This window comes from Triticum urartu, chromosome 3A, assembly GCF_056163025.1.
Source record: "Triticum urartu cultivar PI428250 chromosome 3A, HENAU_Tu73, whole genome shotgun sequence".
In the NCBI taxonomy this organism is placed as follows: Eukaryota; Viridiplantae; Streptophyta; class Magnoliopsida; order Poales; family Poaceae; genus Triticum; species Triticum urartu.
In genome coordinates this window covers 496,896,409-496,916,446 of record NC_141875.1, presented here as the reverse complement: position 1 = coordinate 496,916,446, position 20,038 = coordinate 496,896,409, and positions in this window count along the sequence as shown.

The following is a 20,038-nucleotide window of genomic DNA, read 5'->3' as shown; positions in this document are numbered from 1 at the left end:
TCATCAAACTACGGTCATCACCGGTAAGTATCCCGATTATTGTCACTTCGGGGTTAACGGATCATTACACATAATAGGTGACTATAGACTTGCAAGATAGGATCAAGAACACTCATATATTGATGAAAACATAATAGGTTCAAATCTGAAATCATGGCACTCGGGCCCTAGTAACAAGCATTAAGCATAGCAAAGTCATAGCAACATCAATCTCAGAACATAGTGGACACTAGGGATCAAACCCTAACAAAACTAACTCGATTACATGATAGATCCCATCCAACCCATCACCGTCCAGGAAGCCTACGATGGAATTACTCACGCACGGCGGTGAGCATCATGAAATTGGTGATGGAGGATGGTTGATGATGATGATGATGGCGACGGGTTCCCCTCTCCGGAGCCCCGAACGGACTCCAGATGGGCCCTCCCGAGAGGTTTTAGGGCTTGGCGGCGGCTCCGTATCGTAAAACGCGATGATTTCTTCTCTCTGATTTTTTCTCATCGTAACTCAATATATGGAGGTGGAGTCGGAGACGCAACAGGGGGCCCACGAGGTAGGGGGCGCGCCCTAGGGGGGGCGCGCCCCCCACCCTTGTGGAGAGACGGTGGGCCCCCTGGCCTTCATCTTTGGCAGGTATTTTTCTTATTTTCTGAAAAGTGGCTCCGTGAAGTTTCAGGTCATTTCGAGAATGTTTGCTCCTGCACATAAATAACACCATGGTAATTTTGTTGAAAACAGCGTCAGTCCGGGTTAGTTCCATTCAAATCATGCAAGTTAGAGTCCAAAACAAGGGCAAAAGTGTTTGGAAAAATAGATACGTTGGAGACATATCAACTTCCCCAAGCTTAAACCTTTGCTTGTCCTCAAGCAATTCAGTTGACAAACTGAAAGTGATAAAGAAAAACTTTTACAAACTCGGTTTGCTCTTGTTGTTGTAAATATGTAAAGCCAACATTCAAGTTTTCAGCAAAGATTATAACTAACCACATTTGCAATAACGCATAGGTCTCAAGTTTACTCATATCAATAGCATAATCAACTAGCGAGCCATAATAATAAAACTCGGATGACAACACTTTCTCAAAACAATCATAATATGATATAACAGGATGGTATCTCGCTAGTCCTTTCTGAGACCGCAAAACATAAATGCAGAGCACCTTTATAGACCAAGGACTGACTAGACATTGTAATTCATGGTAAAAGAGATCCAGTCAAGTCATACTCAATGTAAACTAACAGTAATGAACGCAAATGACAGCGGTGCTCTCCAACTGGTGCTTTTTGATAAGAGGATGATGACTCGGCATAAAAGTAAACAGATAGGCCCTTCGCAGAGGGAAGCATGGATTTGTAGAGGTGCCAGAGCTCGGTTTTGAAACAGAGGTGAATAATATTTTGAGCGGTATACTTTCATTGTCAACATAACAACCAAGAGATGGCGATATCTTCCATGCTACACACATTATAGGCGGTTCCCAAACAGAATGGTAAAGTTTATACTCCCCCTTCCACCACAAGCATCAATCCATGGCTTGCTCGAAACTGTTGGGGAACGTAGCAGAAATTCAAAATTTTCCTACGTGTCACCAAGATCTATCTATGGAGAAACCAGCAACGAGGGGAAGGAGAGTGCATCTACATACCCTTGTAGATCGCTAAGCGGAAGCGTTCAAGTGAACGGGGTTGATGGAGTCGTACTCGTCGTGATCCAAATCACCGATGATCAAGTGCCGAACGCACGGCACCTCCGCGTTCAACACACGTACAACCCGGTGACGTCTCCCATGCCTTGATCCAGCAAGGAGAGAGGGAGAGGTTGAGGAAGACTCCATCCAGCAGCAGCACAACGGCGTGGTGGTGGTGGAGGAGCGTGGCAATCCTGCAGGGCTTCGCCAAGCACCACGGGAGAGGAGAAGAACTTGGGAGAGAGGGAGGGGTTGCACCAAAGGCATAAGGGGTATCTCAAGAGGCCCTCCTACCCCCACTATATATAGGGAGCCCAAGGGGGGGGGGTGCGCCAGCCCTAGGAGATCCAATCTCCTAGGGGGCGGCGGCCAGGGGAGGTTTCCCTCCCCCCCAAGGCACCTAGGAGGTGCCTTCCCTCCTTGGGACTCTTCCTTAGGGTTCCCCTTTCACCCTAGGCGCATGGGCCCTAGGGGAAGTGGCGCCCCAGCCCACTTTGGGCTGGATCCCTTCTCACTTCAGCCCATGGGACCCTCTAGGATAGGTGGCCCCACCCGGTGGGCCCCCAGGACCCTTCCGGTGGTCCTGGTACAATACCGATGACCCTGAAACTTGTCCCGATGGCCGAAATAGGACTTCCTATATATAAATCTTTACCTCCGGACCATTCCGGAACTCCTCGTGACGTCCGGGATCTCATCCGGGACTCCGAACAACATTCGGTAACCACATACAAGCTTCCTTTATAACCCTAGCGTCGTCAAACCTTAAGTGTGTAGACCCTACGGGTTCGGGAGACATGCAGACATGACCGAGACGTTCTCCGGTCAATAACCAACAGCGGGATCTGGATACCCATGTTGGCTCCCACATGTTCCACGATGATCTCATCGGATGAACCACGATGTCACGGACTTAATCAATCCCGTATACAATTCCCTTTGTCTATCGGTACGATACTTGCCCGAGATTCGATCGTCGGTATCCCGATACCTTGTTCAATCTCGTTACCGGCAAGTCTCTTTACTCGTTCCGTAACACATCATCCCGTGATCAACTCCTTGATCACATTGTGCACATTATGATGATGTCCTACCGAGTGGGCCCAGAGATACCTCTCCGCTTACACGGAGTGACAAATCCCAGTCTCGATTCGTGCCAACCCAACAGACACTTTCGGAGATACCTGTAATGCACCTTTATAGTCACCCAGTTACGTTGTGACGTTTGGTACACCCAAAGCACTCCTACGGTATCCGAGAGTTGCACAATCTCATGGTCTAAGGAAATGATACTTGACATTAGAAAAGCTATAGCATACGAACTACACGATCTAGTGCTATGCTTAGGATTGGGTCTTGTCCATCACATCATTCTCCTAATGATGTGATCCCGTTATCAACGACATCCAATGTCCATGGTCAGGAAACCGTAACCATCTATTGATCAACGAGCTAGTCAACTAGAGGCTTACTAGGGACATGGTGTTGTCTATGTATCCACACATGTATCTGAGTTTCCTATCAATACAATTATAGCATGGATAATAAACGATTATCATGAACAAGGAAATATAATAATAATCAATTTATTATTGCCTCTAGGGAATATTTCCAACAGAAACAACGAGTGCCTCCAACTAACAAGAGTCCCAGGGGGAGTTTTGTTTGCAATTATTTTGATTTAGTTTTCATAAAGCATGGGATTGGGCATCCCGGTGACCAGCCATTTATCTCGTGAGTGAGGAGCGGAGTCCACTCCTCTTGAGAATAACCCGCCTAACATGGAAGATACAGACAACCCTAGTTGATATATGAGCTATTCGAGCATACAAAACAAGATATTTATTTGAAGGTTTAGAGTTTGGCACATACAAATTTACTTGGAACGGTAGGTAGATACCGTATATAGGTAGGTATAGTGGACTCATGTGGAATAACTTTGGGGTTTAAGGGATTGGATGCACAAGCAGTATTCCCGCTTAGTACAGGTGAAGGCTAGCAAAATACTGGGAAGCGACCAACTAGAGAGCGACAACAGTCATGAACATGCATTAAAATTAATCAACACCGAATGCAAGCATGTGTAGGATATAATCCACCATGAACGTAAATATCGTGAAGGCTATGTTGATTTTGTTTCAACTACATGCGTGAACATGTGCCAAGTCAAGTCACTTAAATCATTTAGAGGAGGATACCACCCTATCATACCACATCATAACCATTTTAATAGCATGTTGGCACGCAGGGTAAACCATTATAACTCATAGCTAATCAAGCATGGCACAAGAAACTATGATCTCTAGTTGTCATTGCAAACATGTTTATTCATAATAGGCTGAATCAGGAACAATGAACTAATCATATTTACAAAAACAAAAGAGGTCGACTTCATACCAGCTTTTCTCATCTCAGCTAGTCCATCATAATTACCCTTCACTTGCACGACCGAACGATGTGAATAATAATAATAGTGCACGTGCATTGGACTAAGCTGGAATCTGCAGGCATTCAATAAACAGGAGAAGACAGGGCAATATGGGCTCTTTTGTCAGATCAACAATAATGCATATAAGAGCCATTTCAACAATTTAATCATGGTCTTCTCCTATCGACCCCCAAAGAAAAGAAAAGAAATAAAACTATTTACACGGGAAAGCTCCCAACAAGCAAAAGAAGAACAGGAAATATTTTTGGGTTTTGTTTTTAATTACTACTACAAGCATGGAAATTAAACTGATTAAAAGCTACAACTAATTTTTTGGGTTTTTCTTATGGTTTATTAAAAACACAAGAAGAAAGCATAAAAAAGGAAAGTAAACTAGAATGTATGATACAATGAAAAAGTATGAGCACCGACATCTAGCAATGACTTTGTGAACATAAATGTAATGTAGGTGGGAAATACGTACTCCCCCAAGCTTAGGCTTTTGGCCTAAGTTGGTCTATGGACACGGCTGGCCTGGCGGATATCCATAATAATAGTTGGGGTTGTACTATGATGCAGAAGAGGAAGACTCCGATTGCCACTGGCTGACAATCATCTCCAGATCCCACTGATAATTAGACTGTCGTGAAGGATCAAATTGTGGTTCCGGCTCTGGCTCCTCGGCTGGTGCAGGGTTCCCGTAGGCGTGAATAGCCGTCAACGGAACAAGGTACGTGCCTACAGTCAAATCAAACAAAGAAGGAGCAAGCAAGGTAATAGTCTCAGGATGATGTTTATTAAAGAACAATTGATATTTAAGCTCTCCTTCCCTATTCTTAACAATAAAATCGTGCGCCACCATACTTTTATAATCTAAATAAACATGAGGCAGCACCTTTTCTTCCTTCTCATAATGCCTAATAGGTATGTTAAAATGTGCAGCTAGGCGTGTAGCATAGATGCCTCCAAACATGGGGCCCTTGGTACGGTTCAGACTTAACTGTTTGGCAATAATGCCGCCCATACTAAAAGAGTTATCACCGTATAAACCGTGGTGCAAAATAATAATAATAGGGATACTCAGGTTTCCACAGTTTCCGTGACCAATTAAGCAACGACTAGCAAATAATGCAAAGTAACATAAAAGAGGAAAGTGTATGCTAGTGATTCGTGCATCGAAAACCTTCCTTGTTTCCCCTACAGTGATAGTGTCAATAAATCCCTCCACATCATCACGATGTGGTTCTTCTGTATTGCCCTCAAAAGGGACTAAACAAATCCGACAGAAATCATAAAGTGACATCTCCTTATGCTCATCATATAAATAAATCTCCACCGTAGGTGGTGAGCTCCTAGAATGGAAATGAAAGTTTTGCACAAAGATATTCGTGAGCAAGAGATACTGATCGCATTGGTCGTGGAGGAAAGCGGTAAGGCCTGCAGTCTGAGCCAATTCATGAAAATCTTCATAAATCCCGGTTGCTCTTAAGAAATCCTCGGAAGGCCATTCACATGTCCGAACCACCGCGGTGCGAGGCAGATTATACTTAGGCTTCGGTGCCTTTTCCTTCGAGCTTTGGCTCGATGAGCCCCTCAAAAGTCTCCTCATCATTTTCTGGAAAATTCTAGAATTTTTAGTAACTTCAAAATAAAAGTAAACCAAACTCAAGAATATTGATAGCAACTACTCCTACAAGTGCCTAGGGCCTATATCATGCATCAAAACTACTTTTGACCATATAAATTTGACATGCAAGCTCAACAACAGGGTCACCTAAGCAGCAAAAATTTGCAATGAATAAAGCACTAGAACAAAAACTAATTGGACCAATGGGGAGTCACATTCCAAGGAACAATTTCCCCAAGCAGTTTTGTGAGAGGTGCTTTGATCAAGGAGAACGAAAATGGCAACAAAACGAGATTGGACTCGGGTTTGAGCTGGTCATTCGTGTTTGGGGGAGGAAGAAGGAGTGTGTGGGTGAAAGGATAAGTGGAGGAGGGCCACCGTGGGCCCATGAGGCAGGAGGGCGCGCCCTCCACCCTCATGGGCAGGTGGTTGGCCCCCCTGGTGTGTTCTCAGTTCCATAAATCCTCAAATATTCTAGAAAAAAATCATATTTAATTTTCAAGGCATTTGGAGAACTTTTATTTTCGAGGTATTTTTATATTGCACAGATAATCAGATAACAGACATACAAATAACTATTTTTATTTTATTTAATATAAATAACAGAAAGTAAAAGTGGGGTACAGAAGGTTGTGCCTTCTAGTTTCATCCATCTCATGGTCATCAAAAGGAATCCACTAACAAGGTTGATCAAGTCTTGTTAACGAACTCATTCCGAATAACATGGAACCGGAGAAATTTTGAATAACACTATGTTACCTCAACGGGGATATGCACATCCCCAATAATAAGAATATCATATTTCTTCTTATCAGTAGGAAGAGGAAATTCAAAACCTCCAAATATAATCGATGGAATTTTTCCAATAAATTTGATTCTATGAACTTGAGGTTGTTTCCTCGGACATGAAAAGTGTACCGTGTGCTCATTACCATTAACATGAAAAGTGGCATTGCCTTTAGTGCAATCAATAACAGCCCCTGCAGTATTCAAAAAGGGTCTTCCAAGAATAATAGACATACTATCGTCCTCGGGACTATCAAGAATAACAAAGTCCGTTAAAATAGTAACATTTGCAACTACAGCAGGCATATCCTCCCAAATACCGACAGGTATAGCAGTTGATTTATCAGCCATTTGCAAAGATATTTCAGTGGGTGTCAACTTATTCAAATCAAGTCTAAGATATAAAGAGAGAGGCATAACACTAACACCGGCTCCAAGATCACATAAAGCAGTTTTAACATAATTTCTTTTGATGGAGCATGGTATAGTGGGTACTCCTGGATCTCCAAGTTTATTTGGTATTCCACCCTTAAAATTATAATTAGCAAGCATGGTGGAAATTTCAGCTTCCGATATCTTTCTTTTATTTGTAATAATATATTTCATGTACTTAGCATAAGGATTGGTTTTGAGTATATCAGTTAATCGCATACGTAAAAAGATAGGTTTAATCATTTCAGCAAAGCGCTCAAAATCCTCATCATCCGTTTTCTTGGATGGTTTGGGAGGAAAAGGCATGGGTTTCTGAACCCAAGGTTCTCTTTCTTTACCATGTTTCCCAGCAACAAAATCTTTCTTATCATAACATTGATTCTTTGATTGTGGGTTATCAAGATCAACAGCAGGTTCAATTTCTATATCATTATCATTACTAGGTGGAGCATCATCATGAACATTATTATTAGTATTATCACTAGTTTCAGGTTCATTACCAGGTTGTGTTTCAGCATCAGAAATAGAAATATCATTTGGATTCTCAGGTGTTTCAACAATAGGATCACCAGGAGCATGCAAAGTCCTATCATTTTTCTTTTCCTTCCTTTTAGAAGGACTAGGTGCATCTATATTTTTTCTCTGAGAATCTTGCTCAATTCTCTTAGGATGGCCTTCAGGATACAAAGGTTCCTGAGTCATTCTACCAGTTCTAGTATCCATTCTAACAACATAATCATTATCTTTACTATTCAATTCATTGAGCAAATAATTTTGAGCTTTAAGTACTTGTTCTACTTGAGTGGTAACCATAGGAGCATGTTTACTAATAAGTTTAAGTTCACCTTTGACATTAGCCATATAATCACCCAAGTGTCCAAGCATATTTGAATTGTATTTTAATTGTCTACCAAAATAAGCATTAAAATTTTCTTGCTTAGCCATAAATGTATCAAACTCATCTAAGCATGGGCTAGCAATTTTAGTAAATGGGATTACAGCTTTATCATATCTATAGAGAGAATTTACCTTTACTACTTGTGTCGGGTTATCAAGACCATGAGTTTCTTCAATAGGTAAAGGATTTGGATTATATGTTTCTTCAACAGGCGGTAAATTAAGACCGTGTATTTATTCAATAGGAGGTAAATTCTTAACATCTTCAGCTTTAATACCCTTTTCTTTCATAGATTTCTTTGCCTCTTGCATATCTTCAGGACTGAGAAATAGAATACCCCTCTTCTTCGGAGTTGGTTCAGGAATAGGCTCGGGAATTGGCTCCGGAGGTGTCCAATTATTTTCATTTGTTAACATATTATTCAATAGAATTTCAGCTTCATCCGGTGTTATTTCCCTGAAAACAGAACCAGCACAACTATCCAGGTAATCTCTGGAGGCATCAGTTAGTCCATTATAAAAGATATCAAGTATTTTATTTTTCTTAAGAGGATGATCAGGCAAAGCATTAAGTAATTGGAGAAGCCTCCCCCAAGCTTGTGGGAGACTCTCTTCTTCAATTTGCACAAAATTATATATATCCCTTAAAGCAGCTTGTTTCTTATGAGCAGGGAAATATTTAGCAGAGAAGTAATAAATCATATCCTGGGGACTATGCACACAACCAGGATCAAGAGAATTAAACCATATCTTAGCATCACCCTTTAATGAGAACGGAAATATTTAAAGGATATAAAAGTAGCGAGTTCTCTCATCTTTAGTGAATAGGGTGGCTATATCATTTAATTTAGTAAGATGTGCCACAACAGTTTCAGATTCATAACCATGAAAAGGATCAGATTCAACCAAAGTAATTATATCAGGATCAACAAAGAATTCATAATCCTTATCAGTAACAAAGATAGGTGAAGTAGCAAAAGCAGGGTCAGGTTTCATTCTAGCATTTAGAGATTGCTTACTCCATTTAGCTAATAATTTTTTAAGTTCAGTTCTATTTCTGCAAGCTAAAATGGCTAAAGAAGCATCTTGATCAAAAACATAACCCTTAGGAATGGCAAGTGGTTCTTCATCATCACTTTCATCAGTGTCATTAGATTCAATATTTTCAATTTCTCTAGCCCTAGCAAGTTGTTCATCAAGAAAAGCACTAAGTGGCACAATAGTATCAGGAATAGAGGTAGTTTCATCATAAGTATCATGCATAACAGAAGTGGCATCATCAATAACATGCGACATATCAGAACGAATAGCAGAAGCAGGTGTAGGTGTAGGTGTCGCAAACTTACTCAAAACAGAAGGTGAATCAAGTGCAGAGCTAGATGACAGTTCCTTACCTCCCCACGTAGTTGAGGGATAGATCTTGGTTTTTGGATCTCTCAAGTTCTTCATAATGATAAGCAGATATATATCCCCAGTGACTCAAAGAATAGAGCTATGCTCCACGGCAATGGCGCTAGAAAATAGTCTTGATAACCCACAAGTATAGGGGATCGCAACAGTTTTCGAGGGTAGAGTATTCAACCCAAATTTATTGATTCGACACAAGGGGAGCCAAAGAATATTCTCAAGTATTAGCAGCTGAGTTGTCAATTCAACCACACCTGGAAACTTAATATCTGCAGCAAAGTGTTTAGTAGGAAAGTAATATGATAGTAGTGATAACGGTAACAAAAGGTAACAGTAGTAAAAGTAATGTTTTTGGTATTTTGTAGTGATGATAGCAATAGCAACGGGAAAGTAAATAAGCGAAGAACAATATATGGAAAGCTCGTAGGCAATGGATCGGTGATGGAGAATTATGCCGGATGCGGTTCATCATGTAACAGTCATAACCTAGGGTGACACGGAACTAGCTCCAGTTCATTGATATAATGTAGGCATGTATTCCGAATATAGTCATACGTGCTTATGGAAAAGAACTTGCATGACATCTTTTGTCCTACCCTCCCGTGGCAGCGGGGTCCTTACGGAAACTAAGGGATATTAAGGCCTCCTTTTAATAGAGAACCGGAACAAAGCATTAACACATAGTGAATACATGAACTCATCAAACTACGGTCATCACCGGTAAGTATCCCGATTATTGTCACTTCGGGGTTAACGGATCATTACACATAATATTCATGGAAACGTAATAGGTTCAGATCTGAAATCATGGCACTCGGGCCCTAGTGACAAGCATTAAGCATAGCAAAGTCATAGCAACATCAATCTCAGAACATAGTGGACACTAGGGATCAAACCCTAACAAAACTAACTCGATTACATGATAGATCCCATCCAACCCATCACCGTCCAGCAAGCCTACGATGGAATTACTCACGCACGGCGGTGAGCATCATGAAATTGGTGATGGAGGATGGTTGATGATGACGATGGCGACGGATTCCCCTCTCCGGGCCCCGACCGGACTCCAGATCAGCCCTCCCGAGAAGTTTTAGGGCTTGGCGGCGGCTCCGTATCGTAAAACGCGATGATTTCTTCTCTCTGATTTTTTTCTCATCGACACTCAATATATGGAGGTGGAGTTGGAGTTGGAGACGCAATAGGGGGCCCACGAGGTAGGGGGGCGCGCCCTAGGGGGGCAGGCGCGCCACCCACCCTCGTGGAGAGACGGTGGGCCCCCTGGCCTTCATCTTTGGCAGGTATTTTTCTTATTTTCTGAAAAGTGGCTCTGTGAAGTTTCAGGTCATTCCGAGAACGTTTGCTCCTGCACATAAATAACACCATGGTAATTCTGCTAAAAACAGCGTCAGTCCGGGTTATTTCCATTCAAATCATGCAAGTTAGAGTCCAAAACAAGGGCAAAAGTATTTGGAAAAGTAGATACGTTGGAGACGTATCAAATGTATGTTGTCATCCCTCTAGTGGTGTCATGTGAATGTCGACTACATGACACTTCACCATTGTTTGGGCCTAGAGGGAGGCATTGGGAAGTAATAAGTAGATGATGGGTTACTAGAGTGACAGAATCTTAAACCCTAGTTTATGCGTTGCTTCGTAAGGGGCTGATTTGGATCCATATGTTTCATGCTATGGTTAGGTTTACCTTAATACTTCTGTAGTAGTTGCGGATGCTTGCAATGAGGGTTAATCATAAGTGGGATGCTTGTCCAAGTAAGGACAGCACCCAAGCACCGGTCCACCCACATATCAAATTATCAAAGTACCGAACGCGAATCATATGATCGTGATGAAAACTAGCTTGACGATAATTCCCATGTGTCCTCGGGAGCGCTTTCCTTCATATAAGAGTTTTTCCAGGCTTGTCCTTTGCTAAAAAAAGGATTGGGTCATCTTGCTGCACCTTATTTACTTTTATTACTTGCTACTCGTTACAAATTACCTTATCACAAAACTATCTGTTACCGATAATTTCAGTGTTTGCAGAGAATACCTTACTGAAAACTGCTTATCATTTCCTTCTGCTCCTCGTTGGGTTCGACACTCTTACTTATCGAAAAGGCTACGATAGATCCCCTATACTTGTGGGTCATCAATGATTCACCAAGATCTGTTATATCAAAATTTGAGGAGAAGAACTTCTTTGTTTCTTGTAGTAGACTAACATCACTACCAGCAAGCAAGATATCATCCACACATACAAGATTACGAGAATATAATTCCCATTTTTAAACTTTGCATAAATGCAGTTATCCTCAACATTCTCTTTAAATCCGAATCTTTTAATGGTCTCATTAACTTTAGATGTCACTGTCTAGAGGCTTGCCTTAATCCATAAATAGATTTCTTCAGGCGGCATCCCATATCTTCCTTGCCTTCCATGATAAAACCCTTGGATTGTTTCATGTAAACTTTTTCTTTTAAATCCTCGTTCAGAGATGTCGTCTTTACATCCATTTGATGTAACTCTAAATCAAAATGTGCAACTAATGTCATTATGATTCTGAGGGAATTCTTACATGAGACTAGGGAAATTGTCTCATTGTAATCTATCCCTTCTCTTTGTATAAATCCTTTTGCCACAAGTCGTGCTTTATACTTTTCTACATCCCTTTAGAGTCATACTTAGTTCTGTAGACCCATTTACAGCCTACTACTTTGGCTCCTTTAGGAATATTCTCTAAGTCCCAAACATCTTTGGAACTCATCGATTTCATCTTGTTTTCCATTGCCTCCAGCCACTTTGATGAGTGAGGGCTTCTCATGGCTTCTTCATATGAAGTGGGATCACCTTCCATGTGAACTATTTCTGTGTTATAAACTTTATAATCAGTAGAAATAGCTGACTTTTGGGTCTTGCAGACCTTCTAAGGGTCTCACTCCTAGGCCCATTCTGTGCCTGACCTTCCAGTACATCTTCTAAAAGTGGCTGCTGCACCTCCCCTTCATGCTCAATAGCTGGTTCAGTCGGATCCTGAATGACAGGTTCCAGATCTTCTCCCATAGTTGTGATGGGTGGAGTTACAACAGGTGCTTGCTATGTCTTGAGCATGCGTTGGTTTTCCCTTGAAGAGGAAAGGGTGATGCAGCACAGTAGCGTAAGTATTTCCCTCGGTTTTTGAGAACCAAGATATCAATCCAGTAGGAGGTAAAACACAAGTCACCTAGTACCTGCACAAACAAAAAAGAACCTCGCAACCAACACGATAAAGGGGTTGTCAATCCCTTCACGGTCACTTACGAAAGTGAGATCTGATAGAGATAATAAGATAAATATTTTTGGTATTTTTATGATATAGATTGGAAAATAAAGATTGCAAAATAAACGGTAATATAAATAGCAAATGGATATGAAAATAATATGATGGAAGATAGACCCGGGGGCCATAGGTTTCACTAGTGGCTTCTCTCAAGATAGCAAATTCTATAGTGGGTGAAAAAATTTAGTGTCGAGCAATTGATAGAAAAGTGAATACTTATGAGAATATCTAGGCATGATCATGTATATAGGCATCACGTCCGCGACAAGTAGACCGAAATGATTCTGCATCTACTACTATTACTCCACACATCGACCACTATCCAGCATGCATCTAGAGTATTAAGTTCATAAGAACAGAGTAACGCATTAGGCAAGATGACATGATGTAGAGGGATAAACTCAAGAAATATGATATAAACCCCATATTTTTATCCTCGATGGCAACAATAAAATATGTGCCTTGCTGCCCCTGTTGTCACTGGGAAAGGACACCGCAAGATTGAACCCAAAGCTAAGCACTTCTCCCATTGTAAGAAAGATCAATCTAGTAGGCCAAACCAAACTGATAATTTCGAAGAGACTTGCAAAGATATTAAATAATGCATAAAAGATTTAAAAGAAGAATCAAATATTATTCATAGATAATCTTGATCATAAACCCACAATTCATCGGATCTCGACAAACACACCGCAAAAAGAATTACATCGAATAGATCTCCAAGAGAATCGAGGAGAACTTTGTATTGAGATCCAAAGAGAGAGAAGAAGCCATCTAGCTAATAACTATGGACCCGAAGGTCTGTGGTAAACTACTCACACATCATCGGAGGCTATGGTGTTGATGTAGAAGCCCTCCGTGATTGATTCCCCCTCCGGCGGAGCGCCGGAAAAGGCCCCAACATGGGATCTCACGGGTACAGAAGGTTGCGGCGGTGGAAATAGGGTTTCGTGGTACTCCTGGATGTTTTCGGGGTATATGGGTATATATAGGAGGAAGAAGTATGTCGGTGGAGCTGCGAGGGGCCCGCGAGGGTGGGGGTCGCGCCTACCCCCTGGGCGCGCCCTCCTGCCTCGTGGCCTCCTTGCTTCTTTCTTGACGTCCAGTCCAAGTCTCCTGGATCACGTTTGTTCCAAAAATAACTCTCCCGAAGGTTTCATTCCGTTTGGATTCCATTTGATATTCCTTTTCTGTGAAACACTGAAATAGGAAAAAATAGCAATTTGCACTGGGCCTTTGGTTACTATGTTAGTCCCAAAAAAATATAAAAAGGTAAATTAAAGCCCATTAAACATCCAAAACAGATAATATAATAGCATGGAACAATCAAAAATTATAGATACGTTGGAGACGTATCAAGCATCCCCAAGCTTATTTCATGCTCGTCCTCGAGTAGGTAAATGATAAAAAAAGAATTTTTGACGTGGAATGCTACCTAGCATAATTCTCAATGTAATTTTCTTTATTGTGGCATGAATGTTTAGATCCGAAAGATTCAAGACAAAACTTTAATATTGACATAAAAATAATAATACTTCAAGCATACTAACAAAGCAATCATGTCTTCTCAAAATAACATGGCCAAGGAAAGTTATCCCTACAAAATCATATAGTCTGGCTATGCTCTATCTTCACCACACAAAGTATTTAAATCATGCACAACCCGATGACAAGCCAAGCAATTGTTCATACTTTTGGTGTTCTCAAACTTTTTCAATCTTCACGCAATGTATGAGCGTGAGCCATGGACATAGCACTATAGGTGGAATAGAATGGTGGTTGTGAAGAAGACAAAAAGGATAAGATAGTCTCACATCAACTAGGCGTATCAACGAGCTATGAAGATGCCCATCAATAGATATCAATGTGAGTGAGTAGGGATTGCCATGCAACGGATGCACTAGAGCTATAAGTGTATGAAAGCTCAACAAAAGAACTAAGTGGGTGCGCATCCAACTTGCTTGCTCACGAAGACCTAGGGCATTTTGAGGAAGCCCATCATTGGAATATACAAGCCAAGTTCTATAATGTAAAATTCCCACTAGTATATGAAAGTGACAACATAGGAGACTCTCTATCATGAAGATCATGGTGCTACTTTGAAGCACAAGTGTGGTAAAAGGATAGTAACATTGCCCCTTCTCTCTTTTTCTCTCATTTTTTGAGGCCTTCCTTTTTATGGCATTTCTCTCTCTTTTTCGTCCGGAGTCTCATCCCGACTTGTGGGGGAATCATAGTCTCCATCATCCATTCCTCACTTGGGACAATGCTCTAATAATGATGATCATCACACTTTTATTTACTTACAACTCGATACTAGAACAAAATATGACCCTATGTGAATGCCTCCGGCGGTGTACCGAGATGTGTAATGAATCAAGAGTGACATGTATGAAAGAATTATGAACGTGGCTTTGCCACAAATACGATGTCAACTACATGATCATGCAAAGCAATATGACAATGATGAAGTGTGTCATAATAAACGGAACGATGGTAAGTTGCATGGCAATATATCTCGGAATGGCTATGGAAATTCCATAATAGGTAGGTATGGTGGCTGTTTTGAGGAAGGTATAAGGTGGGTGTACGGTATCAGCGAAAGTTGCGCGGTACTAGAGAGGCTAGCAATGGTGGAAGGGTGAGAGTGCGTATAGTCCATCGTCTCGACATTAGTCATAAGAACTCACATACTTATTGCAAAAATCTATTAGTTATCGAAACAAAGTACTACGCGCATGCTCCTAGGGGGTAGATTGTTAGGAAAAGACCATCGCTCGTCCCCGACCGCCACTCATAAGGAAGACAATCAATAAATAAATCATGCTCCGACTTCATCACATAACGGTTCACCATACGTGCATGCTACGGGAATCACAAACTTTAACACAAGTATTTCTCAAATTCACAACTACTCAACTAGCATGACTCTAATATCACCATCTTCATATCTCAAAACAATCATCATCAAACTTCTCATAGTATTCAATGCACTTTTTATGATAGTTTTTATTATACCCATCTTGGATGCCTATCATATTAGGACTAATTTTATAGCCAAAGAAAATTACCATGATGTTCTAAAAGACTCTCAAAATAATATAAGTGAATCATGAGAGATTAATAATTTCTATAATATAAAACCACCACCATGCTCTAAAAAGATATAAGTGAAGCACTAGAGCAAAATTATCTAGCTCAAAAGATATAAGTGAAGCACATAGAGTATTCTAATAAATTCCGATTCATGTGTGTCTCTCCCAAAAGGTGTGTACAGCATGGGTGATTGTGGTAAACTAAAAAGCGAAGACTCAAATCATAAAAGATGCTCCAAGAAAAACACATATCATGTGGTGAATAAAAATATAGCCTCAAGTAAAGTTACCGATAGACGAAGACGAAAGAGGGGATGCCTTCTGGGGCATCCCCAAGCTTAGGCTTTTGGTTGTCCTTGAATTTTACCTTGGGGTGCCTTGGGCATCCCCAAGCTTAGGCTCTTGCCAATCCTTATTCCAAAATCCATCACATCTTTACCCAAAACTTGAAAACTTCACAACACAAAACTCAACAGAAAATCTCATGAGCTCCGTTAGTATAAGAAAACAAACCACCACTTCAAGGTACTGTAATTAACTCATTCTTTATTTATATTGGTGTTAAACCTACTGTATTCCAACTTCTCTATGGTTCATACCCCCCTATAGATTCATCAAAATAAGCAAACAACACACGAAAAACAGAATCTGTGAAAAACAGAATAGTTTGTAGTAATATGTAGGTTTCAAATACTTATGTCACCCCAAAAATTCTAAAATAAAAAAATTCAGAGTAACTCCTACCTTAGATCCATATTGGGTAATCTGGTTGTGGATCCTTTTATCCAAATTTTCAATCAACTCTACAGTGCAACTTTATTTTCGATAATTTCAAGCCTTTGCATCACATGTTTCAAAGTTAAAATAGTTCCATTAACCAAGAGAGGTGGTGGCCCAAACAAATCTATCATAGCATTATAATAATCAAAAGTATGGCTACCCAAGAAATTCCCTCCGGTAATGGTATCAAGAATATATCTATTCCAAGGGGTGATGCCTACGTAAAAATTGCAAAGAAGAACGGGAGTGGATTGCTTCCTAGTGGATCTATTCTGAGCATTGCAAATTCTTACCAAGCATCTTTTAAATTTTCTCCCTCCCTTTGTTTAAAATTAAGAACTTCATGATCTGGGGTACTAACGATGATAGAAGGACTAGCCATAATAGCAAAACCAACGATCTAACACACGGATACACAAGAAGCAAGCGAAAAGATACGAACGGAAAAGAGGCGAGCGAAAAAGAGGGCGGATAAAACGGCAAGGGTGAAGTGGGGGAGAGGAAAATGAGAGGCAAATGGCAAATAATGTAATGCGAGGGATAAGAGTTTGTGATGGATTCTTGGTATGTCTTGACTTGATGCAACCTCCCCGGGAACGGCGCCAGAAATCCTTCTTGCTAACTCTTAAGCATGCATTGGTTTTCCCTTGAAGAGGAAAGGGTGATGCAGCACAGTAGCGTAAGTATTTCTCTCAGTTTTTCAGAACTAAGGTATCAATCCAGTAGGAGGTAACACACAAGTCACCTAGTACCTGCACAAACAAACAAGAACCTCGCAACCAACGTGATAAAGGGGTTGTCAATCCCTTCACGGTCACTTACGAAAGTGAGATCTGATAGAGATAATAAGATAAATATTTTTGGTATTTTTATGATATAGATTGGAAAATAAAGATTGCAAAATAAACGGTAATAGAAATAGCAAATTGATATGAAAATAATATGATGGAAGATAGACTCGGAGGCCATAGGTTTGACTAGTGGCTTCTCTCAAGATAGCAAATTCTACGGTGATGAACAAATTACTGTCGAGCAATTGATAGAAAAGCGAATACTTATGAGAATATCTAGGCATGATCATGTATATAGGCATCATGTCCGTGACAAGTAGACCGAACTGATTCTGCATCTACTACTATTACTCCACACATCGACCGCTATCCAACATGCATCTAGAGTATTAAGTTCATAAGAACAGAGTAATGCATTAGGCAAGATGACATGATGTAGAGGGATAAACTCGAGCAATATGATATAAACCCCATCTTTTTATCCTCGATGGAAACAATACAATACGTGCCTTGCTGCCCCTGCTGTCACTGGGAAAGGATACCGCAAGATTGAACCCAAAGCTAAGCACTTCTCCCATTGCAAGAAATATCAATCTAGTAAGCCAAACCAAAATGATAATTCAAAGAGACTTGCAAAGATATTAAATCATGCATAAAAGATTTCAGAGAAGAATCAAATATTATTCATAGATAATCTTGATCATAAACCCACAATTCATCGGATCTCAACAAACACACCGCAAAAAGAATTACATCGAATAGATCTCCAAGAGAATCGAGGAGAATTTTGTATTGAGATCCAAAGAGAGAGAAGAAGTCATCTAGCTAATAACTATGGACCTGAAGGTCTGTGGTAAACTACTCACACATCATCGGAGAGGCTATGGTGTTGATGTAGAAGCCCTCCGTGATCGATTCCCCTCCGGAAGATCGCCGGAAAAGGTCCCCAGATGGGATCTCACGGGTACAGAAGGTTGCGGCGGTGGAAAAGTGGTTTCGTGGCTCCCCTGGATGTTTTCAGGGTATAAGAGTATATATAGGCGAAAGAAGTACGTCGATGAGCTGCGAGGGGCCCATGAGGGTGGGGGCGCACCCTCCTGCCTCATGGCCTCCTCGCTTCTTTCTTGACGTCCACTCCAAGTCTCCTGGATCACGTTTGCTCCAAAAATAACTCTCCTGAAGGTTTCATCCGTTTGGATTTCGTTTGATATTTCTTTTCTATGAAACACTGAAATAGGCAAAAAAAACAGCAATTTGCACTGGGCCTTTGGTTAGTAGGTTAGTCCCAAAAATAATATAAAAAGGTAAATTAAAACCCATTAAACATCCAAAACAGATAATATAATAGCATGGAACAATCAAAAATTATAGATACGTTGGAGACGTATCGGTGCTTGCACCACAACCTCAGAGATTGTCAATGCAGGTACAACAAGTAGTGAGAAAAATGGCTCCTGAATCATCGGATTAGGTGCTTGCACCCTCTTCTCCTCAAGATCAATTTTCCGAGCTAACATGGCCCCCTCATCATTTCGTCCTCTAAGAAGACTGCATGTCTTGTTTCTACAAACTTTGTGTATCTCTCTGGATAGTAGAAACGAAAACCTTTTGATCTATCAAGATAGTCAATCAAGTGGCAACTGACTATTTTGCGATCTAACTATGCAATATTTGGATTAAACACTTTTGCTTCAGATGGGCTCCCCCGGACTCTCAAGTGCTGTAGAGAGGGTACTCTTCCTATCGACAGCTCATACGGTGTTTTGGGCACCGACTTGCTTGGTGCTCTATTGAGAATATGAATGGCGGTTTTAAGCGCCTCCATCCATACTCCCAATTGCAAGGTGGAGTAACTCATCATGCTGCGCACCATAGCCATAAGTGTACGGTTACGCCTTTCAGCTACTCCATTTTGCTGAGGCTCGTCCGGCATTGAATACTGGGCCACTATGCCAGTCTCCTGTAAGAACTTTGCAAAAGGTCCAGGGACTTGGCCATGTGGAGTGTGTTGGCCGTAGTACTCCCCCACGGTCAGATCTCACTATCTTTATTCTTTTATCATGTTGATTTTCAACTTCAGCTTTGAATATCTTAAATTTATCCAATGCTTCAGATCTTTCTTTGATTGGATAAATATAACCATATTGGGAGTAATCATCTGTGAATGCTATGAACGAGTCATAGCCATCCACACTTTTCATAGGAAATGGTCCACAAATGTCAGTGTGAATGATTTCTAGTGTTCATGTGCTACAGTTTGCACCCTTTTTGATTTGTTTTACATACTTTCCTTTAATGCAATCAATGCATTGTGCTAAGTTTGAGAACTCTAATGGAGGAAGAATTTCGCTTTTAACTAGTCTTTCTATTCTCCCCTTCTAAATATGGCCCAAGCGACAGTGCCATAATTTCGATGAGTCATGAGTTCTCTTTCTTTTCTTTTGTTGTTTATCCGATGCGAAAACATGCTCATGAACATTACACACATAATACACTTTTTTACGCAGTGATAATAAATAGAGCTCATTGTGAAGTAAAGCATCACCCACGTAAGCATTATTAAACCATATGGCACACTTGCCATGTCCAAAATAACATTCATAATGATCTTTGTGTTGGAAATATGCCCTAGAGGCAATAATAAAATGATTATTATATTTCCTTGTTCATGATAATTGTCTATTATTCATGCTATAATTGTATTATCCGGAAATCGTAATACATGTGTGAATACATAGACCACAATGTGTCCCTAGTGAGCCTCTAGTTGACTAGCTCGTTGATCA